This window comes from Corella eumyota, chromosome 5 (assembly GCF_963082875.1).
Source record: "Corella eumyota chromosome 5, kaCorEumy4.1, whole genome shotgun sequence".
In the NCBI taxonomy this organism is placed as follows: Eukaryota; Metazoa; Chordata; class Ascidiacea; order Phlebobranchia; family Corellidae; genus Corella; species Corella eumyota.
In genome coordinates, this window is record NC_137494.1 from 10,255,474 (window position 1) to 10,272,935 (window position 17,462).

Consider the following 17,462-nt stretch of genomic DNA (forward strand, 5'->3'; position numbering starts at 1 on the left):
ATTTACTAGGGTAACCGTACTTGCTTAATAGCGGTACATATACTAAAATTGGAGCAATACAGAGAAGATTAGCTTGGACCGTGCGCAAAGATGACACGCAAATTCGTGAAGCGTTCCATATTTTTATTACCGTTGAAAAAGAGTTTTTTTAATTTAAAAAACAAATCTGTGATTTCTAAATGAAAATTTAACTAGTTTAGGCGATAATCGTTACAGCATAATATAAAAGCACACTACATTTATTTGATAAATAAAATATTGTTTAAAATTCTTTGATAATAAATAAGTTAAAAAAAAATTTAAACAAAAATGTATTATTAAAGTTGTACAAAAAAAGCTATAAGTAAAAAAATTATATAAAACAAAACAGATACTAAGACAATAACAATTTTATTGACATCACATGATAAAGAAAAAAATGAGTTTTAATAATAAAAACAATAAAATTCCTCCAAACACTTGTGATGGTCGCAAGTATAGAATTTGCGTCTGTAACAAAGCGAAGATTTTAAAAGTGCTTTTGATTAAATGTGACTTTATTTACCAAGGTAAACGTACTTGCTTAATAGCGGTACATATACTAAAATTGGAACGATACAGAGAAGATTAGCATGGCCCCTGCGCAAGGATGACACGCAAAATCGTGAAGCGTTCCATATTTTTATTACCGTTGAAAAAGAGTTTTTTTAATTTAAAAAACAAATCTGTAATTTCTAAATGAAAATTTAACTAATTTAGGCGATAATCGTTACAGCATAATATAAAAGCACACTACATTTATTTGATAAATAAAATATTGTTTAAAATTCTTTGATAATAAATAAGTTAAAAAAAAATTTAAACAAAAATGTATTATTAAAGTTGTACAAAAAAAGCTATAAGTAAAAAAATTAAAAAAATTTATATAAAACAAAACAGATACTAAGACAATAACAATTTTATTGACATCACATGATAAAGAAAAAAATGAGTTTTAATAATAAAAACAATAAAATTCCTCCAAACATTTGTGATGGTCGCAAGTATAGAATTTTCGTGTGTAACAAAGCGAAGATATTAAAAGTGCTTTTGATTAAATGTGACTTTATTTATCAAAGTAAACGTACTTGCTTAAAAGCGGTACATATACTAAAATTGGAACGATACAGAGAAGATTAGCATGGCCCCTGCGCAAGGATGACACGCAAAATCGTGAAGCGTTCCATATATTTATTACCGTTGAAAAAGAGTTTTTTTAATTTAAAAAACAAATCTGTGATTTCTAAATGAAAGTTTACCTAGTTTAGGCGATAATCGATACAGCATAATATAAAAGCAAACTAGATTTATTTGATAAATAAATTATGGTTTAAAATTATTTGATATTAAATAAGTTAAAAAAAAATTTAAACAAAAATGTATTATTAAAATTGTACAAAAAAGCTATAAGTAAAAATATTGAAAAAAATTATATCAAACAAAACAGATACTAAGACAATAACAATTTTATTGACATCACATGATAAAGAAAAAAATGAGTTTTAATAATAAAAACAATAAAATTCCTCCAAACACTTGTGATGGTCGCAAGTATAGAAATTTTGTGTGTAACAAAGCGAAGATATTAAAAGTGCTTTTGATTAAATGTGACTTTATTTACCAAGGTAAACGTACTTGCTTAATAGCGGTACATATACTAAAATTGGAACAATACAGAGAAGATAAGCATGGCCCCTTCGCAAGGATGACACGCAAAATCATGAAGCGTTCTATATTTTTATTACCGTTGAAAAAGAATTTTTTTAATTTGAAAAAACAAATCTGTGATTTCTAAATGAAAATTTAACTAAGATTAGGCGATAATCGTTACAGCATAATATAAAAAAAAACAAACTATAGCATGGCTCCTGCGCAAGGATGACACGCAAAATCATGAAGCGTTCTATATTTTTATTACGGTTGAAAAAGAATTTTTTTAATTTGAAAAAACAAATCTGTGATTTCTAAATGAAAATTTAACTAAGATTAGGCGATAATCGTTACAGCATAATATAAAAAAACAAACTAGATTTATTTGATAAATAAAATATGGTTTAAAATTCTTTGATAATAAATAAGTTAAAAAAAAATTTAAACAAAAATGTATTATTAAAATTGTACAAAAAAAGCTATAAGTAAAAAAATTGAAAAAATTTATATAAAACAAAACAGATACTAAGACAATAACAATTTTATTGACATCACATGATAAAGAAAAAAATGAGTTTTAATAATAAAAACAATAAAATTCCTCCAAATACTTGTGATGGTCGCAAGTATAGAATTTGCGTCTGTAACAAAGCGAAGATTTTAAAAGTGCTTTTGATTAATTGTGACTTTATTTACCAAGGTAAACGTACTTGCTTAAAAGCGGTACATATACTAAAATTGGAACGATACAGAGAAGATTAGCATGGCCCCTGCGCAAGGATGACACGCAAAATCGTGAAGCGTTCCATATTTTTATTACCGTTGAAAAAGAGTTTTTCTAATTTAAAAAACAAATCTGTAATTTCTAAATGAAAATTTAACTAAGATTAGGCGATAATCGTTACAGCATAATATAAAAAAACAAACTAGATTTATTTGATAAATAAAATATGGTTTAAAATTCTTTGATAATAAATAAGTTAAAAAAAAATTTAAACAAAAATGTATTATTAAAATTGTACAAAAAAAGCTATAAGTAAAAAAATTGAAAAAATTTATATAAAACAAAACAGATACTAAGACAATAACAATTTTATTGACATCACATGATAAAGAAAAAAATGAGTTTTAATAATAAAAACAATAAAATTCCTCCAAACATTTGTGATGGTTGCAAGTATAGAATTTTCGTGTGTAACAAAGCGAAGATATTAAAAGTGCTATTGATTAAATGTGACTTTATTTACCAAAGAAAACGTACTTGCTTAATAGCGGTACATATACTAAAATTGGAACGATACAGAGAAGATTAGCATGGCCCCTGCGCAAGAATGACACGCAAAATCGTGAAGCGTTCCATATATTTATTACCGTTGAAAAAGAGTTTTTTTAATTTAAAAAACAAATCTGTGATTTCTAAATGAAAATTTAACTAGTTTAGGCGATACTCGATACAGCATAATATAAAAGCAAACTAGATTTATTTGATAAATAAATTATGGTTTAAAATTATTTGATATTAAATAAGTTAAAAAAAAATTTAAACAAAAATGTATTATTAAAATTGTACAAAAAAGCTATAAGTAAAAATATTGAAAAAAATTATATCAAACAAAACAGATACTAAGACAATAACAATTTTATTGACATCACATGATAAAGAAAAAAATGAGTTTTAATAATAAAAACAATAAAATTCCTCCAAACACTTGTGATGGTCGCAAGTATAGAATTTTCGTCTGTAACAAACCGAAGATATTAAAAGTGCTTTTGATTAAATGTGACTTTATTTACTAGGGTAACCGTACTTGCTTAATAGCGGTACATATACTAAAATTGGAGCGTTACAGAAAAGATTAGCTTGGCCCCTGCGCAAAGATGACACGCAAATTCGTGAAGCGTTCCATATTTTTATTACCGTTGAAAAAGAGTTTTTTTAATTTAAAAAACAAATCTGTGATTTCTAAATGAAAATTTAACTAGTTTAGGCGATAATCGTTACAGCATAATATAAAAGCACACTACATTTATTTGATAAATAAAATATTGTTTAAAATTCTTTGATAATAAATAAGTTAAAAAAAAATTTAAACAAAAATGTATTATTAAAGTTGTACAAAAAAAGCTATAAGTAAAAAAATTATATAAAACAAAACAGATACTAAGACAATAACAATTTTATTGACATCACATGATAAAGAAAAAAATGAGTTTTAATAATAAAAACAATAAAATTCCTCCAAACACTTGTGATGGTCGCAAGTATAGAATTTGCTTCTGTAACAAAGCGAAGATTTTAAAAGTGCTTTTGATTAAATGTGACTTTATTTACCAAGGTAAACGTACTTGCTTAATAGCGGTACATATACTAAAATTGGAACGATACAGAGAAGATTAGCATGGCCCCTGCGCAAGGATGACACGCAAAATCGTGAAGCGTTCCATATTTTTATTACCGTTGAAAAAGAGTTTTTTTAATTTAAAAAACAAATCTGTAATTTCAAAACGAAAATTTAACTAAGATTAGGCGATAATCGTTACAGCATAATATAAAAAAACAAACTAGATTTATTTGATAAATAAAATATGGTTTAAAATTCTTTGATAATAAATAAGTTAAAAAAAAATTTAAACAAAAATGTATTATTAAAATTGTACAAAAAAAGCTATAAGTAAAAAAATTGAAAAAATTTATATAAAACAAAACAGATACTAAGACAATAACAATTTTATTGTCATCACATGATAAAGAAAAAAATGAGTTTTAATAATAAAAACAATAAAATTCCTCCAAACATTTGTGATGGTCGCAAGTATAGAATTTTCGTGTGTAACAAAGCGAAGATATTAAAAGTGCTATTGATTAAATGTGACTTTATTTACCAAAGAAAACGTACTTGCTTAATAGCGGTACATATACTAAAATTGAAACGATACAGAGAAGATTAGCATGGCCCCTGCGCAAGGATGACACGCAAAATCGTGAAGCGTTCCATATATTTATTACCGTTGAAAAAGAGTTTTTTTAATTTAAAAAACAAATCTGTAATTTTTAAATAAAAATTTAACTAGTTTAGGCGATACTCGATACAGCATAATATAAAAGCAAACTAGATTTATTTGATAAATAAATTATGGTTTAAAATTATTTGATATTAAATAAGTTAAAAAAAAATTTAAACAAAAATGTATTATTAAAATTGTACAAAAAAGCTATAAGTAAAAATATTGAAAAAAATTATATCAAACAAAACAGATACTAAGACAATAACAATTTTATTGACATCACATGATAAAGAAAAAAATGAGTTTTAATAATAAAAACAATAAAATTCCTCCAAACACTTGTGATGGTCGCAAGTATAGAATTTTCGTCTGTAACAAACCGAAGATATTAAAAGTGCTTTTGATTAAATGTGACTTTATTTACTATGGTAACCGTACTTGCTTAATAGCGGTACATATACTAAAATTGGAGCAATACAGAGAAGATTAGCTTGGCCCCTGCGCAAAGATGACACGCAAATTCGTGAAGCGTTCCATATTTTTATTACCGTTGAAAAAGAGTTTTTTTAATTTAAAAAACAAATCTGTGATTTCTAAATGAAAATTTAACTAGTTTAGGCGATAATCGTTACAGCATAATATAAAAGCACACTACATTTATTTGATAAATAAAATATTGTTTAAAATTCTTTGATAATAAATAAGTTAAAAAAAAATTTAAACAAAAATGTATTATTAAAGTTGTACAAAAAAAGCTATAAGTAAAAAAATTATATAAAACAAAACAGATACTAAGACAATAACAATTTTATTGACATCACATGATAAAGAAAAAAATGAGTTTTAATAATAAAAACAATAAAATTCCTCCAAACACTTGTGATGGTCGCAAGTATAGAATTTTCGTCTGTAACAAAGCGAAGATTTTAAAAGTGCTTTTGATTAAATGTGACTTTATTTACCAAGGTAAACGTACTTGCTTAATAGCGGTACATATACTAAAATTGGAACGATACAGAGAAGATTAGCATGGCCCCTGCGCAAGGATGACACGCAAAATCGTGAAGCGTTCCATATTTTTATTACCGTTGAAAAAGAGTTTTTTTAATTTAAAAAACAAATCTGTAATTTCTAAATAAAAATTTAACTAAGATTAGGCGATAATCGTTACAGCATAATATAAAAAAACAAACTAGATTTATTTGATAAATAAAATATGGTTTAAAATTCTTTGATAATAAATAAGTTAAAAAAAAATTTAAACAAAAATGTATTATTAAAATTGTACAAAAAAAACTATAAGTAAAAAAATTGAAAAAATTTATTTAAACAAAACAGATACTAAGACAATAACAATTTTATTGACATCACATGATAAAGAAAAAAATGAGTTTTAATAATAAAAACAATAAAATTCCTCCAAAAATTTGTGATGGTCGCAAGTATAGAATTTTCGTGTGTAACAAAGCGAAGATATTAAAAGTGCTTTTGATTAAATGTGACTTTATTTACCAAAGTAAACGTACTTGCTTAATAGCGGTACATATACTAAAATTCGAACGATACAGAGAAGATTAGCATGGCCCCTGCGCAAGGATGACACGCAAAATCGTGAAGCGTTCCATATATTTATTACCGTTGAAAAAGAGTTTTTTTAATTTAAAAAACAAATCTGTGATTTCTAAATGAAAATTTAACTATTTAGGCGATACTCGATACAGCATAATATAAAAGCAAACTAGATTTATTTGATAAATAAATTATGGTTTAAAATTATTTGATATTAAATAAGTTAAAAAAAAATTTAAACAAAAATGTATTATTAAAATTGTACAAAAAAGCTATAAGTAAAAATATTGAAAAAAATTATATCAAACAAAACAGATACTAAGACAATAACAATTTTATTGACATCACATGATAAAAAAAAAAATGAGTTTTAATAATAAAAACAATAAAATTCCTCCAAACACTTGTGATGGTCGCAAGTATAGAATTTTCGTCTGTAACAAACCGAAGATATTAAAAGTGCTTTTAATTAAATGTGACTTTATTTACTAGGGTAACCGTACTTGCTTAATAGCGGTACATATACTAAAATTGGAGCGTTAAAGAGAAGATTAGCTTGGCCCCTGCGCAAAGATGACACGCAAATTCGTGAAGCGTTCCATATTTTTATTACCGTTGAAAAAGAGTTTTTTTAATTTAAAAAACAAATCTGTGATTTCTAAATGAAAATTTAACTAGTTTAGGCGATAATCGTTACAGCATAATATAAAAGCACACTACATTTATTTGATAAATAAAATATTGTTTAAAATTCTTTGATAATAAATAAGTTAAAAAAAAATTTAAACAAAAATGTATTATTAAAGTTGTACAAAAAAAGCTATAAGTAAAAAAATTATATAAAACAAAACAGATACTAAGACAATAACAATTTTATTGACATCACATGATAAAGAAAAAAATGAGTTTTAATAATAAAAACAATAAAATTCCTCCAAACACTTGTGATGGTCGCAAATATAGAATTTGCGTCTGTAACAAAGCGAAGATTTTAAAAGTGCTTTTGATTAAATGTGACTTTATTTACCAAGGTAAACGTACTTGCTTAATAGCGGTACATATACTAAAATTGGAACGATACAGAGAAGATTAGCATGGCCCCTGCGCAAGGATGACACGCAAAATCGTGAAGCGTTCCATATTTTTATTACCGTTGAAAAAGAGTTTTTTTAATTTAAAAAACAAATCTGTAATTTCAAAATGAAAATTTAACTAAGATTAGGCGATAATCGTTACAGCATAATATAAAAAAACAAACTAAATTTATTTGATAAATAAAATATGGTTTAAAATTCTTTGATAATAAATAAGTTAAAAAAAAATTTAAACAAAAATGTATTATTAAAATTGTACAAAAAAAGCTATAAGTAAAAAAATTGAAAAAATTTATATAAAACAAAACAGATACTAAGACAATAACAATTTTATTGTCATCACATGATAAAGAAAAAAATGAGTTTTAATAATAAAAACAATAAAATTCCTCCAAACATTTGTGATGGTCGCAAGTATAGAATTTTCGTGTGTAACAAAGCGAAGATATTAAAAGTGCTATTGATTAAATGTGACTTTATTTACCAAAGAAAACGTACTTGCTTAATAGCGGTACATATACTAAAATTGGAACGATACAGAGAAGATTAGCATGGCCCCTGCGCAAGGATGACACGCAAAATCGTGAAGCGTTCCATATATTTATTACCGTTGAAAAAGAGTTTTTTTAATTTAAAAAACAAATCTGTGATTTTTAAATGAAAATTTAACTAGTTTAGGCGATACTCGATACAGCATAATATAAAAGCAAACTAGATTTATTTGATAAATAAATTATGGTTTAAAATTATTTGATATTAAATAAGTTAAAAAAAAATTTAAACAAAAATGTATTATTAAAATTGTACAAAAAAGCTATAAGTAAAAATATTGAAAAAAATTATATCAAACAAAACAGATACTAAGACAATAACAATTTTATTGACATCACATGATAAAGAAAAAAATAAGTTTTAATAATAAAAACAATAAAATTCCTCCAAACACTTGTGATGGTCGCAAGTATAGAATTTTCGTCTGTAACAAACCGAAGATATTAAAAGTGCTTTTGATTAAATGTGACTTTATTTACTAGGGTAACCGTACTTGCTTAATAGCGGTACATATACTAAAATTGGAGCAATACAGAGAAGATTAGCTTGGCCCCTGCGCAAAGATGACACGCAAATTCGTGAAGCGTTCCATATTTTTATTACCGTTGAAAAAGAGTTTTTTTAATTTAAAAAACAAATCTGTGATTTCTAAATGAAAATTTAACTAGTTTAGGCGATAATCGTTACAGCATAATATAAAAGCACACTACATTTATTTGATAAATAAAATATTGTTTAAAATTCTTTGATAATAAATAAGTTAAAAAAAAATTTAAACAAAAATGTATTATTAAAGTTGTACAAAAAAAACTATAAGTAAAAAAATTATATAAAACAAAACAGATACTAAGACAATAACAATTTTATTGACATCACATGATAAAGAAAAAAAGGAGTTTTAATAATAAAAACAATAAAATTCCTCCAAACACTTGTGATGGTCGCAAGTATAGAATTTTCGTCTGTAACAAAGCGAAGATTTTAAAAGTGCTTTTGATTAAATGTGACTTTATTTACCAAGGTAAACGTACTTGCTTAATAGCGGTACATATACTAAAATTGGAACGATACAGAGAAGATTAGCATGGCCCCTGCGCAAGGATGACACGCAAAATCGTGAAGCGTTCCATATTTTTATTACCGTTGAAAAAGAGTTTTTTTAATTTAAAAAACAAATCTGTAATTTCTAAATGAAAATTTAACTAAGATTAGGCGATAATCGTTACAGCATAATATAAAAAAACAAACTAGATTTATTTGATAAATAAAATATGGTTTAAAATTCTTTGATAATAAATAAGTTAAAAAAAAATTTAAACAAAAATGTATTATTAAAATTGTACAAAAAAAACTATAAGTAAAAAAATTGAAAAAATTTATTTAAACAAAACAGATACTAAGACAATAACAATTTTATTGACATCACATGATAAAGAAAAAAATGAGTTTTAATAATAAAAACAATAAAATTCCTCCAAACATTTGTGATGGTCGCAAGTATAGAATTTTCGTGTGTAACAAAGCGAAGATATTAAAAGTGCTATTGATTAAATGTGACTTTATTTACCAAAGAAAACGTACTTGCTTAATAGCGGTACATATACTAAAATTGGAACGATACAGAGAAGATTAGCATGGCCCCTGCGCAAGGATGACACGCAAAATCGTGAAGCGTTCCATATTTTTATTACCGTTGAAAAAGAATTTTTTTAATTTAAAAAACAAATCTGTAATTTCTAAATGAAAATTTAACTAAGATTAGGCGATAATCGTTACAGCATAATATAAAAAAACAAACTAGATTTATTTGATAAATAAAATATGGTTTAAAATTCTTTGATAATAAATAAGTTAAAAAAAAATTTAAACAAAAATGTATTATTAAAATTGTACAAAAAAAACTATAAGTAAAAAAATTGAAAAAATTTATATAAAACAAAACAGATACTAAGACAATAACAATTTTATTGTCATCACATGATAAAGAAAAAAATGAGTTTTAATAATAAAAACAATAAAATTCCTCCAAACATTTGTGATGGTCGCAAGTATAGAATTTTCGTGTGTAACAAAGCGAAGATATTAAAAGTGCTTTTGATTAAATGTGACTTTATTTATCAAAGTAAACGTACTTGCTTAATAGCGGTACATATACTAAAATTGGAACGATACAGAGAAGATTAGCATGGCCCCTGCGCAAGGATGACACGCAAAATCGTGAAGCGTTCCATATATTTATTACCGTTGAAAAAGAATTTTTTTAATTTAAAAAACAAATCTGTGATTTCTAAATGAAAGTTTACCTAGTTTAGGCGATAATCGATACAGCATAATATAAAAGCAAACTAGATTTATTTGATAAATAAATTATGGTTTAAAATTATTTGATATTAAATAAGTTAAAAAAAAATTTAAACAAAAATGTATTATTAAAATTGTACAAAAAAGCTATAAGTAAAAATATTGAAAAAAATTATATCAAACAAAACAGATACTAAGACAATAACAATTTTATTGACATCACATGATAAAGAAAAAAATGAGTTTTAATAATAAAAACAATAAAATTCCTCCAAACACTTGTGATGGTCGCAAGTATAGATATTTTGTGTGTAACAAAGCGAAGATATTAAAAGTGCTTTTGATTAAATGTGACTTTATTTACCAAGGTAAACGTACTTGCTTAATAGCGGTACATATACTAAAATTGGAACAATACAGAGAAGATAAGCATGGCCCCTGCGCAAGGATGACACGCAAAATCATGAAGCGTTCTATATTTTTATTACCGTTGAAAAATAATTTTTTTAATTTGAAAAAACAAATCTGTGATTTCTAAATGAAAATTTAACTAAGATTAGGCGATAATCGTTACAGCATAATATAAAAAAACAAACTAGATTTATTTGATAAATAAAATATGGTTTAAAATTCTTTGATAATAAATAAGTTAAAAAAAAACTTAAACAAAAATGTATTATTAAAATTGTACAAAAAAAGCTATAAGTAAAAAAATTGAAAAAAATTATATAAAACAAAACAGATACTAAATCAATAACAATTTTATTGACATCACATGATAAAGAAAAAAATGAGTTTTAATAATAAAAACAATAAAATTCCACCAAACACTTGTGATGGTCGCAAGTATAGAATTTGCGTCTGTAACAAAGCGAAGATATTAAAAGTGCTTTTGATTAAATGTGACTTTATTTACCAAGGTAAACGTACTTGCTTAATAGCGGTACATATACTAAAATTGGAACAGTACAGAGAAGATAACATGGCTCCTGCGCAAGGATGACACGCAAAATCATGAAGCGTTCTATATTTTTATTACCGTTGAAAAAGAATTTTTTTAATTTGAAAAAACAAATCTGTGATTTCTAAATGAAAATTTAACTAAGATTAGGCGATAATCGTTACAGCATAATATAAAAAAACAAACTATAGCATGGCTCCTGCGCAAAGATGACACGCAAAATCATGAAGCGTTCTATATTTTTATTACCGTTGAAAAAGAATTTTTTTAATTTGAAAAAACAAATCTGTGATTTCTAAATGAAAATTTAACTAAGATTAGGCGATAATCGTTACAGCATAATATAAAAAAACAAACTAGATTTATTTGATAAATAAAATATGGTTTAAAATTCTTTGATAATAAATAAGTTAAAAAAAAATTTAAACAAAAATGTATTATTAAAATTGTACAAAAAAAGCTATAAGTAAAAAAATTGAAAAAATTTATATAAAACAAAACAGATACTAAGACAATAACAATTTTATTGACATCACATGATAAAGAAAAAAATGAGTTTTAATAATAAAAACAATAAAATTCCTCCAAACATTTGTGATGGTCGCAAGTATAGAATTTTCGTCTGTAACAAAGCGAAGATATTAAAAGTGCTTTTGATTAAATGTGACTTTATTTATCAAAGTAAACGTACTTGCTTAATAGCGGTACATATACTAAAATTGGAACGATACAGAGAAGATTAGCATGGCCCCTGCGCAAGGATGACACGCAAAATCGTGAAGCGTTCCATATATTTATTACCGTTGAAAAAGAATTTTTTTAATTTAAAAAACAAATCTGTGATTTCTAAATGAAAGTTTAACTAGTTTAGGCGATAATCGATACAGCATAATATAAAAGCAAACTAGATTTATTTGATAAATAAATTATGGTTTAAAATTATTTGATATTAAATAAGTTAAAAAAAAATTTAAACAAAAATGTATTATTAAAATTGTACAAAAAAGCTATAAGTAAAAATATTGAAAAAAATTATATCAAACAAAACAGATACTAAGACAATAACAATTTTATTGACATCACATGATAAAGAAAAAAATGAGTTTTAATAATAAAAACAATAAAATTCCTCCAAACACTTGTGATGGTCGCAAGTATAGATATTTTGTGTGTAACAAAGCGAAGATATTAAAAGTGCTTTTGATTAAATGTGACTTTATTTACCAAGGTAAACGTACTTGCTTAATAGCGGTACATATACTAAAATTGGAACAATACAGAGAAGATAAGCATGGCCCCTGCGCAAGGATGACACGCAAAATCATGAAGCGTTCTATATTTATATTACCGTTGAAAAATAATTTTTTTAATTTGAAAAAACAAATCTGTGATTTCTAAATGAAAATTTAACTAAGATTAGGCGATAATCGTTACAGCATAATATAAAAAAACAAACTAGATTTATTTGATAAATAAAATATGGTTTAAAATTCTTTGATAATAAATAAGTTAAAAAAAAACTTAAACAAAAATGTATTATTAAAATTGTACAAAAAAAGCTATAAGTAAAAAAATTGAAAAAAATTATATAAAACAAAACAGATACTAAATCAATAACAATTTTATTGACATCACATGATAAAGAAAAAAATGAGTTTTAATAATAAAAACAATAAAATTCCACCAAACACTTGTGATGGTCGCAAGTATAGAATTTGCGTCTGTAACAAAGCGAAGATATTAAAAGTGCTTTTGATTAAATGTGACTTTATTTACCAAGGTAAACGTACTTGCTTAATAGCGGTACATATACTAAAATTGGAACAGTACAGAGAAGATAACATGGCTCCTGCGCAAGGATGACACGCAAAATCATGAAGCGTTCTATATTTTTATTACCGTTGAAAAAGAATTTTTTTAATTTGAAAAAACAAATCTGTGATTTCTAAATGAAAATTTAACTAAGATTAGGCGATAATCGTTACAGCATAATATAAAAAAACAAACTATAGCATGGCTCCTGCGCAAAGATGACACGCAAAATCATGAAGCGTTCTATATTTTTATTACCGTTGAAAAAGAATTTTTTTAATTTGAAAAAACAAATCTGTGATTTCTAAATAAAAATTTAACTAAGATTAGGCGATAATCGTTACAGCATAATATAAAAAAACAAACTAGATTTATTTGATAAATAAAATATGGTTTAAAATTCTTTGATAATAAATAAGTTAAAAAAAAATTTAAACAAAAATGTATTATTAAAATTGTACAAAAAAAGCTATAAGTAAAAAAATTGAAAAAATTTATATAAAACAAAACAGATACTAAGACAATAACAATTTTATTGACATCACATGATAAAGAAAAAAATGAGTTTTAATAATAAAAACAATAAAATTCCTCCAAACATTTGTGATGGTCGCAAGTATAGAATTTTCGTCTGTAACAAAGCGAAGATATTAAAAGTGCTTTTGATTAAATGTGACTTTATTTACCAAAGTAAACGTACTTGCTTAATAGCGGTACATATGCTAAAATTGGAACGATACAGAGAAGATTAGCATGGCCCCTGCGCAAGGATGACACGCAAAATCGTGAAGCGTTCCATATATTTATTACCGTTGAAAAAGAGTTTTTTTAATTTAAAAAAAAAATCTGTGATTTCTAAATGAAAGTTTAACTAGTTTAGGCGATAATCGATACAGCATAATATAAAAGCAAACTAGATTTATTTGATAAATAAAATATGGTTTAAAATTCTTTGATAATAAATAAGTTAAAAAAAAATTTAAACAAAAATGTATTATTAAAATTGTACAAAAAAGCTATAAGTAAAAATATTGAAAAAAATTATATCAAACAAAACAGATACTAAGACAATAACAATTTTATTGACATCACATGATAAAGAAAAAAATGAGTTTTAATAATAAAAACAATAAAATTCCTCCAAACACTTGTGATGGTCGCAAGTATAGAATTTTCGTCTGTAACAAACCGAAGATATTAAAAGTGCTTTTGATTAAATGTGACTTTATTTACCAAGGTAAACGTACTTGCTTAATAGCGGTACATATACTAAAATTGGAGCGATACAGAGAAGATTAGCTTGGCCCCTGCGCAAAGATGACACGCAAATTCGTGAAGCGTTCCATATTTTTATTACCGTTGAAAAAGAGTTTTTTTAATTTAAAAAACAAATCTGTGATTTCTAAATGAAAGTTTACCTAGTTTAGGCGATAATCGATACAGCATAATATAAAAGCAAACTAGATTTATTTGATAAATAAATTATGGTTTAAAATTATTTGATATTAAATGAGTTAAAAAAAAATTTAAACAAAAATGTATTATTAAAATTGTACAAAAAAGCTATAAGTAAAAATATTGAAAAAAATTATATCAAACAAAACAGATACTAAGACAATAACAATTTTATTGACATCACATGATAAAGAAAAAAATGAGTTTTAATAATAAAAACAATAAAATTCCTCCAAACACTTGTGATGGTCGCAAGTATAGAAATTTTGTGTGTAACAAAGCGAAGATATTACAAGTGCTTTTGATTAAATGTGACTTTATTTACCAAGGTAAACGTACTTGCTTAATAGCGGTACATATACTAAAATTGGAACAGTACAGAGAAGATAAGCATGGCCCCTGCGCAAGGATGACACGCAAAATCATAAAGCGTTCTATATTTTTATTACCGTTGAAAAAGAATTTTTTTAATTTGAAAAAACAAATCTGTGATTTCTAAATGAAAATTTAACTAAGATTAGGCGATAATTGTTACAGCATAATATAAAAAAACAAACTAGATTTATTTGATAAATAAAATATGGTTTAAAATTCTTTGATAATAAATAAGTTAAAAAAAAACTTAAACAAAAATGTATTATTAAAATTGTACAAAAAAAGCTATAAGTAAAAAAATTGAAAAAAATTATATAAAACAAAACAGATACTAAATCAATAACAATTTTATTGACATCACATGATAAAGAAAAAAATGAGTTTTAATAATAAAAACAATAAAATTCCACCAAACACTTGTGATGGTCGCAAGTATAGAATTTGCGTCTGTAACAAAGCGAAGATATTAAAAGTGCTTTTGATTAAATGTGACTTTATTTACCAAGGTAAACGTACTTGCTTAATAGCGGTACATATACTAAAATTGGAACAGTACAGAGAAGATTAGCATGGCCCCTGCGCAAGGATGACACGCAAAATCATGAAGCGTTCTATATTTTTATTACCGTTGAAAAAGAATTTTTTTAATTTGAAAAAACAAATCTGTGATTTCTAAATGAAAATTTAACTAAGATTAGGCGATAATCGTTACAGCATAATATAAAAAAACAAACTATAGCATGGCTCCTGCGCAAAGATGACACGCAAAATCATGAAGCGTTCTATATTTTTATTACCGTTGAAAAAGAATTTTTTTAATTTGAAAAAACAAATCTGTGATTTCTAAATGAAAATTTAACTAAGATTAGGCGATAATCGTTACAGCATAATATAAAAAAACAAACTAGATTTATTTGATAAATAAAATATGGTTTAAAATTCTTTGATAATAAATAAGTTAAAAAAAAATTTAAACAAAAATGTATTATTAAAATTGTACAAAAAAAGCTATAAGTAAAAAAATTGAAAAAATTTATATAAAACAAAACAGATACTAAGACAATAACAATTTTATTGACATCACATGATAAAGAAAAAAATGAGTTTTAATAATAAAAACAATAAAATTCCTCCAAACATTTGTGATGGTCGCAAGTATAGAATTTTCGTCTGTAACAAAGCGAAGATATTAAAAGTGCGTTTGATTAAATGTGACTTTATTTACCAAAGTAAACGTACTTGCTTAATAGCGGTACATATGCTAAAATTGGAACGATACAGAGAAGATTAGCATGGCCCCTGCGCAAGGATGACACGCAAAATCGTGAAGCGTTCCATATATTTATTACCGTTGAAAAAGAATTTTTTTAATTTAAAAAAAAAATCTGTGATTTCTAAATGAAAGTTTAACTAGTTTAGGCGATAATCGATACAGCATAATATAAATGCAAACTAGATTTATTTGATAAATAAAATATGGTTTAAAATTCTTTGATAATAAATAAGTTAAAAAAAAATTTAAACAAAAATGTATTATTAAAATTGTACAAAAAAGCTATAAGTAAAAATATTGAAAAAAATTATATCAAACAAAACAGATACTAAGACAATAACAATTTTATTGACATCACATGATAAAGAAAAAAATGAGTTTTAATAATAAAAACAATAAAATTCCTCCAAACACTTGTGATGGTCGCAAGTATAGAATTTTCGTCTGTAACAAACCGAAGATATTAAAAGTGCTTTTGATTAAATGTGACTTTATTTACCAAGGTAAACGTACTTGCTTAATAGCGGTACATATACTAAAATTGGAGCGATACAGAGAAGATTAGCTTGGCCCCTGCGCAAAGATGATACGCAAATTCGTGAAGCGTTCCATATTTTTATTACCGTTGAAAAAGAGTTTTTTTAATTTAAAAAACAAATCTGTGATTTCTAAATGAAAATTTAACCAAGTTTAGGCGATAATCGTTACAACATAATATAAAAGCACACTACATTTATTTGATAAATAAAATATGGTTTAAAATTCTTTGATAATAAATAAGTTAAAAAAAAATTTAAACAAAAATGTATTATTAAAGTTGTACAAAAAAAGCTATAAGTAAAAAAATTGAAAAAATTATATAAAACAAAACAGATACTAAATCAATAACAATTTTATTGACATCACATGATAAAGAAAAAAATGAGTTTTAATAATAAAAACAATAAAATTCCTCCAAACACTTGTGATGGTCGCAAGTATAGAATTTGCGTCTGTAACAAAGCGAAGATATTAAAAGTGCTTTTGATTAAATGTGACTTTATTTACCAAGATAAACGTACTTGCTTAATAGCGGTACATATACTAAAATTGGAACAGTACAGAGAAGATTAGCATGGCTCCTGCGCAAAGATGACACGCAAAATCATGAAGCGTTCTATAATTTTATTACCGTTGAAAAAGAATTTTTTTAATTTGAAAAAACAAATCTGTGATTTCTAAATGAAAATTTAACTAAGATTAGGCGATAATCGTTACAGCATAATATAAAAAAACAAACTAGATTTATTTGATAAATAAAATATGGTTTAAAATTCTTTGATATTAAATAAGTTAAAAAAAAATTTAAACAAAAATGTATTATTAAAATTGTACAAAAAAAGCTATAAGTAAAAAA

The 17,462-nt window shown here is 24.9% G+C and overlaps 32 non-coding genes and 3 pseudogenes across 32 annotated transcripts; all 35 read left to right on the forward strand.

Annotated features, from left to right (window-relative positions):
• Nucleotides 1-16: 16 nt before the first annotated feature.
• Nucleotides 17-125, forward strand: LOC145754219 (U6 spliceosomal RNA). Its single transcript, XR_014284116.1, has one exon. It is a non-coding gene; the product is annotated as a U6 spliceosomal RNA (small nuclear RNA).
• Nucleotides 126-554: 429 nt separating this feature from the next.
• Nucleotides 555-663, forward strand: LOC145754057 (U6 spliceosomal RNA). Its single transcript, XR_014283967.1, has one exon. It is a non-coding gene; the product is annotated as a U6 spliceosomal RNA (small nuclear RNA).
• A 439-nt stretch (nt 664-1,102) lies between these two features.
• Nucleotides 1,103-1,211, forward strand: LOC145754023 (U6 spliceosomal RNA). Its single transcript, XR_014283935.1, has one exon. It is a non-coding gene; the product is annotated as a U6 spliceosomal RNA (small nuclear RNA).
• Nucleotides 1,212-1,649: 438 nt separating this feature from the next.
• Nucleotides 1,650-1,758, forward strand: LOC145754075 (U6 spliceosomal RNA). Its single transcript, XR_014283984.1, has one exon. It is a non-coding gene; the product is annotated as a U6 spliceosomal RNA (small nuclear RNA).
• Nucleotides 1,759-1,829: 71 nt separating this feature from the next.
• On the forward strand, nt 1,830-1,931 carry LOC145754232 (U6 spliceosomal RNA). The gene has a single exon (XR_014284118.1). It is a non-coding gene; the product is annotated as a U6 spliceosomal RNA (small nuclear RNA).
• A 443-nt stretch (nt 1,932-2,374) lies between these two features.
• LOC145754243 (U6 spliceosomal RNA) lies at nt 2,375-2,483 on the forward strand. The gene has a single exon (XR_014284122.1). It is a non-coding gene; the product is annotated as a U6 spliceosomal RNA (small nuclear RNA).
• Nucleotides 2,484-2,925: 442 nt separating this feature from the next.
• On the forward strand, nt 2,926-3,034 carry LOC145754051 (U6 spliceosomal RNA). Its single transcript, XR_014283961.1, has one exon. It is a non-coding gene; the product is annotated as a U6 spliceosomal RNA (small nuclear RNA).
• Nucleotides 3,035-3,472: 438 nt separating this feature from the next.
• Nucleotides 3,473-3,581, forward strand: LOC145754215 (U6 spliceosomal RNA). Its single transcript, XR_014284112.1, has one exon. It is a non-coding gene; the product is annotated as a U6 spliceosomal RNA (small nuclear RNA).
• A 429-nt stretch (nt 3,582-4,010) lies between these two features.
• On the forward strand, nt 4,011-4,119 carry LOC145754069 (U6 spliceosomal RNA). The gene has a single exon (XR_014283978.1). It is a non-coding gene; the product is annotated as a U6 spliceosomal RNA (small nuclear RNA).
• Nucleotides 4,120-4,561: 442 nt separating this feature from the next.
• LOC145754009 (U6 spliceosomal RNA) lies at nt 4,562-4,670 on the forward strand. Its single transcript, XR_014283922.1, has one exon. It is a non-coding gene; the product is annotated as a U6 spliceosomal RNA (small nuclear RNA).
• A 438-nt stretch (nt 4,671-5,108) lies between these two features.
• On the forward strand, nt 5,109-5,217 carry LOC145754160 (U6 spliceosomal RNA). The gene has a single exon (XR_014284065.1). It is a non-coding gene; the product is annotated as a U6 spliceosomal RNA (small nuclear RNA).
• Nucleotides 5,218-5,646: 429 nt separating this feature from the next.
• LOC145754080 (U6 spliceosomal RNA) lies at nt 5,647-5,755 on the forward strand. The gene has a single exon (XR_014283989.1). It is a non-coding gene; the product is annotated as a U6 spliceosomal RNA (small nuclear RNA).
• A 441-nt stretch (nt 5,756-6,196) lies between these two features.
• On the forward strand, nt 6,197-6,305 carry LOC145754059 (U6 spliceosomal RNA). Its single transcript, XR_014283969.1, has one exon. It is a non-coding gene; the product is annotated as a U6 spliceosomal RNA (small nuclear RNA).
• A 437-nt stretch (nt 6,306-6,742) lies between these two features.
• LOC145754214 (U6 spliceosomal RNA) lies at nt 6,743-6,851 on the forward strand. Its single transcript, XR_014284111.1, has one exon. It is a non-coding gene; the product is annotated as a U6 spliceosomal RNA (small nuclear RNA).
• Nucleotides 6,852-7,280: 429 nt separating this feature from the next.
• LOC145754091 (U6 spliceosomal RNA) lies at nt 7,281-7,389 on the forward strand. The gene has a single exon (XR_014284000.1). It is a non-coding gene; the product is annotated as a U6 spliceosomal RNA (small nuclear RNA).
• A 442-nt stretch (nt 7,390-7,831) lies between these two features.
• On the forward strand, nt 7,832-7,940 carry LOC145753991 (U6 spliceosomal RNA). Its single transcript, XR_014283906.1, has one exon. It is a non-coding gene; the product is annotated as a U6 spliceosomal RNA (small nuclear RNA).
• Nucleotides 7,941-8,378: 438 nt separating this feature from the next.
• On the forward strand, nt 8,379-8,487 carry LOC145754161 (U6 spliceosomal RNA). Its single transcript, XR_014284066.1, has one exon. It is a non-coding gene; the product is annotated as a U6 spliceosomal RNA (small nuclear RNA).
• Nucleotides 8,488-8,916: 429 nt separating this feature from the next.
• LOC145754104 (U6 spliceosomal RNA) lies at nt 8,917-9,025 on the forward strand. The gene has a single exon (XR_014284012.1). It is a non-coding gene; the product is annotated as a U6 spliceosomal RNA (small nuclear RNA).
• Nucleotides 9,026-9,466: 441 nt separating this feature from the next.
• Nucleotides 9,467-9,575, forward strand: LOC145754186 (U6 spliceosomal RNA). Its single transcript, XR_014284085.1, has one exon. It is a non-coding gene; the product is annotated as a U6 spliceosomal RNA (small nuclear RNA).
• Nucleotides 9,576-10,017: 442 nt separating this feature from the next.
• On the forward strand, nt 10,018-10,126 carry LOC145753992 (U6 spliceosomal RNA). Its single transcript, XR_014283907.1, has one exon. It is a non-coding gene; the product is annotated as a U6 spliceosomal RNA (small nuclear RNA).
• Nucleotides 10,127-10,564: 438 nt separating this feature from the next.
• LOC145754027 (U6 spliceosomal RNA) lies at nt 10,565-10,673 on the forward strand. The gene has a single exon (XR_014283939.1). It is a non-coding gene; the product is annotated as a U6 spliceosomal RNA (small nuclear RNA).
• Nucleotides 10,674-11,116: 443 nt separating this feature from the next.
• Nucleotides 11,117-11,224, forward strand: LOC145754217 (U6 spliceosomal RNA). The gene has a single exon (XR_014284114.1). It is a non-coding gene; the product is annotated as a U6 spliceosomal RNA (small nuclear RNA).
• A 71-nt stretch (nt 11,225-11,295) lies between these two features.
• On the forward strand, nt 11,296-11,395 carry LOC145754233 (U6 spliceosomal RNA; annotated as a pseudogene).
• A 443-nt stretch (nt 11,396-11,838) lies between these two features.
• On the forward strand, nt 11,839-11,947 carry LOC145753993 (U6 spliceosomal RNA). The gene has a single exon (XR_014283908.1). It is a non-coding gene; the product is annotated as a U6 spliceosomal RNA (small nuclear RNA).
• Nucleotides 11,948-12,385: 438 nt separating this feature from the next.
• On the forward strand, nt 12,386-12,494 carry LOC145754054 (U6 spliceosomal RNA). The gene has a single exon (XR_014283964.1). It is a non-coding gene; the product is annotated as a U6 spliceosomal RNA (small nuclear RNA).
• A 443-nt stretch (nt 12,495-12,937) lies between these two features.
• On the forward strand, nt 12,938-13,045 carry LOC145754218 (U6 spliceosomal RNA). Its single transcript, XR_014284115.1, has one exon. It is a non-coding gene; the product is annotated as a U6 spliceosomal RNA (small nuclear RNA).
• Nucleotides 13,046-13,116: 71 nt separating this feature from the next.
• Nucleotides 13,117-13,216, forward strand: LOC145754235 (U6 spliceosomal RNA; annotated as a pseudogene).
• A 443-nt stretch (nt 13,217-13,659) lies between these two features.
• On the forward strand, nt 13,660-13,768 carry LOC145754256 (U6 spliceosomal RNA). Its single transcript, XR_014284135.1, has one exon. It is a non-coding gene; the product is annotated as a U6 spliceosomal RNA (small nuclear RNA).
• A 438-nt stretch (nt 13,769-14,206) lies between these two features.
• LOC145754146 (U6 spliceosomal RNA) lies at nt 14,207-14,315 on the forward strand. The gene has a single exon (XR_014284052.1). It is a non-coding gene; the product is annotated as a U6 spliceosomal RNA (small nuclear RNA).
• A 438-nt stretch (nt 14,316-14,753) lies between these two features.
• On the forward strand, nt 14,754-14,862 carry LOC145754113 (U6 spliceosomal RNA). The gene has a single exon (XR_014284021.1). It is a non-coding gene; the product is annotated as a U6 spliceosomal RNA (small nuclear RNA).
• Nucleotides 14,863-15,305: 443 nt separating this feature from the next.
• On the forward strand, nt 15,306-15,414 carry LOC145754050 (U6 spliceosomal RNA). Its single transcript, XR_014283960.1, has one exon. It is a non-coding gene; the product is annotated as a U6 spliceosomal RNA (small nuclear RNA).
• A 71-nt stretch (nt 15,415-15,485) lies between these two features.
• Nucleotides 15,486-15,585, forward strand: LOC145754236 (U6 spliceosomal RNA; annotated as a pseudogene).
• A 443-nt stretch (nt 15,586-16,028) lies between these two features.
• Nucleotides 16,029-16,137, forward strand: LOC145754258 (U6 spliceosomal RNA). Its single transcript, XR_014284136.1, has one exon. It is a non-coding gene; the product is annotated as a U6 spliceosomal RNA (small nuclear RNA).
• A 438-nt stretch (nt 16,138-16,575) lies between these two features.
• On the forward strand, nt 16,576-16,684 carry LOC145754176 (U6 spliceosomal RNA). The gene has a single exon (XR_014284080.1). It is a non-coding gene; the product is annotated as a U6 spliceosomal RNA (small nuclear RNA).
• Nucleotides 16,685-17,123: 439 nt separating this feature from the next.
• Nucleotides 17,124-17,232, forward strand: LOC145754181 (U6 spliceosomal RNA). Its single transcript, XR_014284081.1, has one exon. It is a non-coding gene; the product is annotated as a U6 spliceosomal RNA (small nuclear RNA).
• The last annotated feature ends 230 nt before the right edge of the window (nt 17,233-17,462 follow it).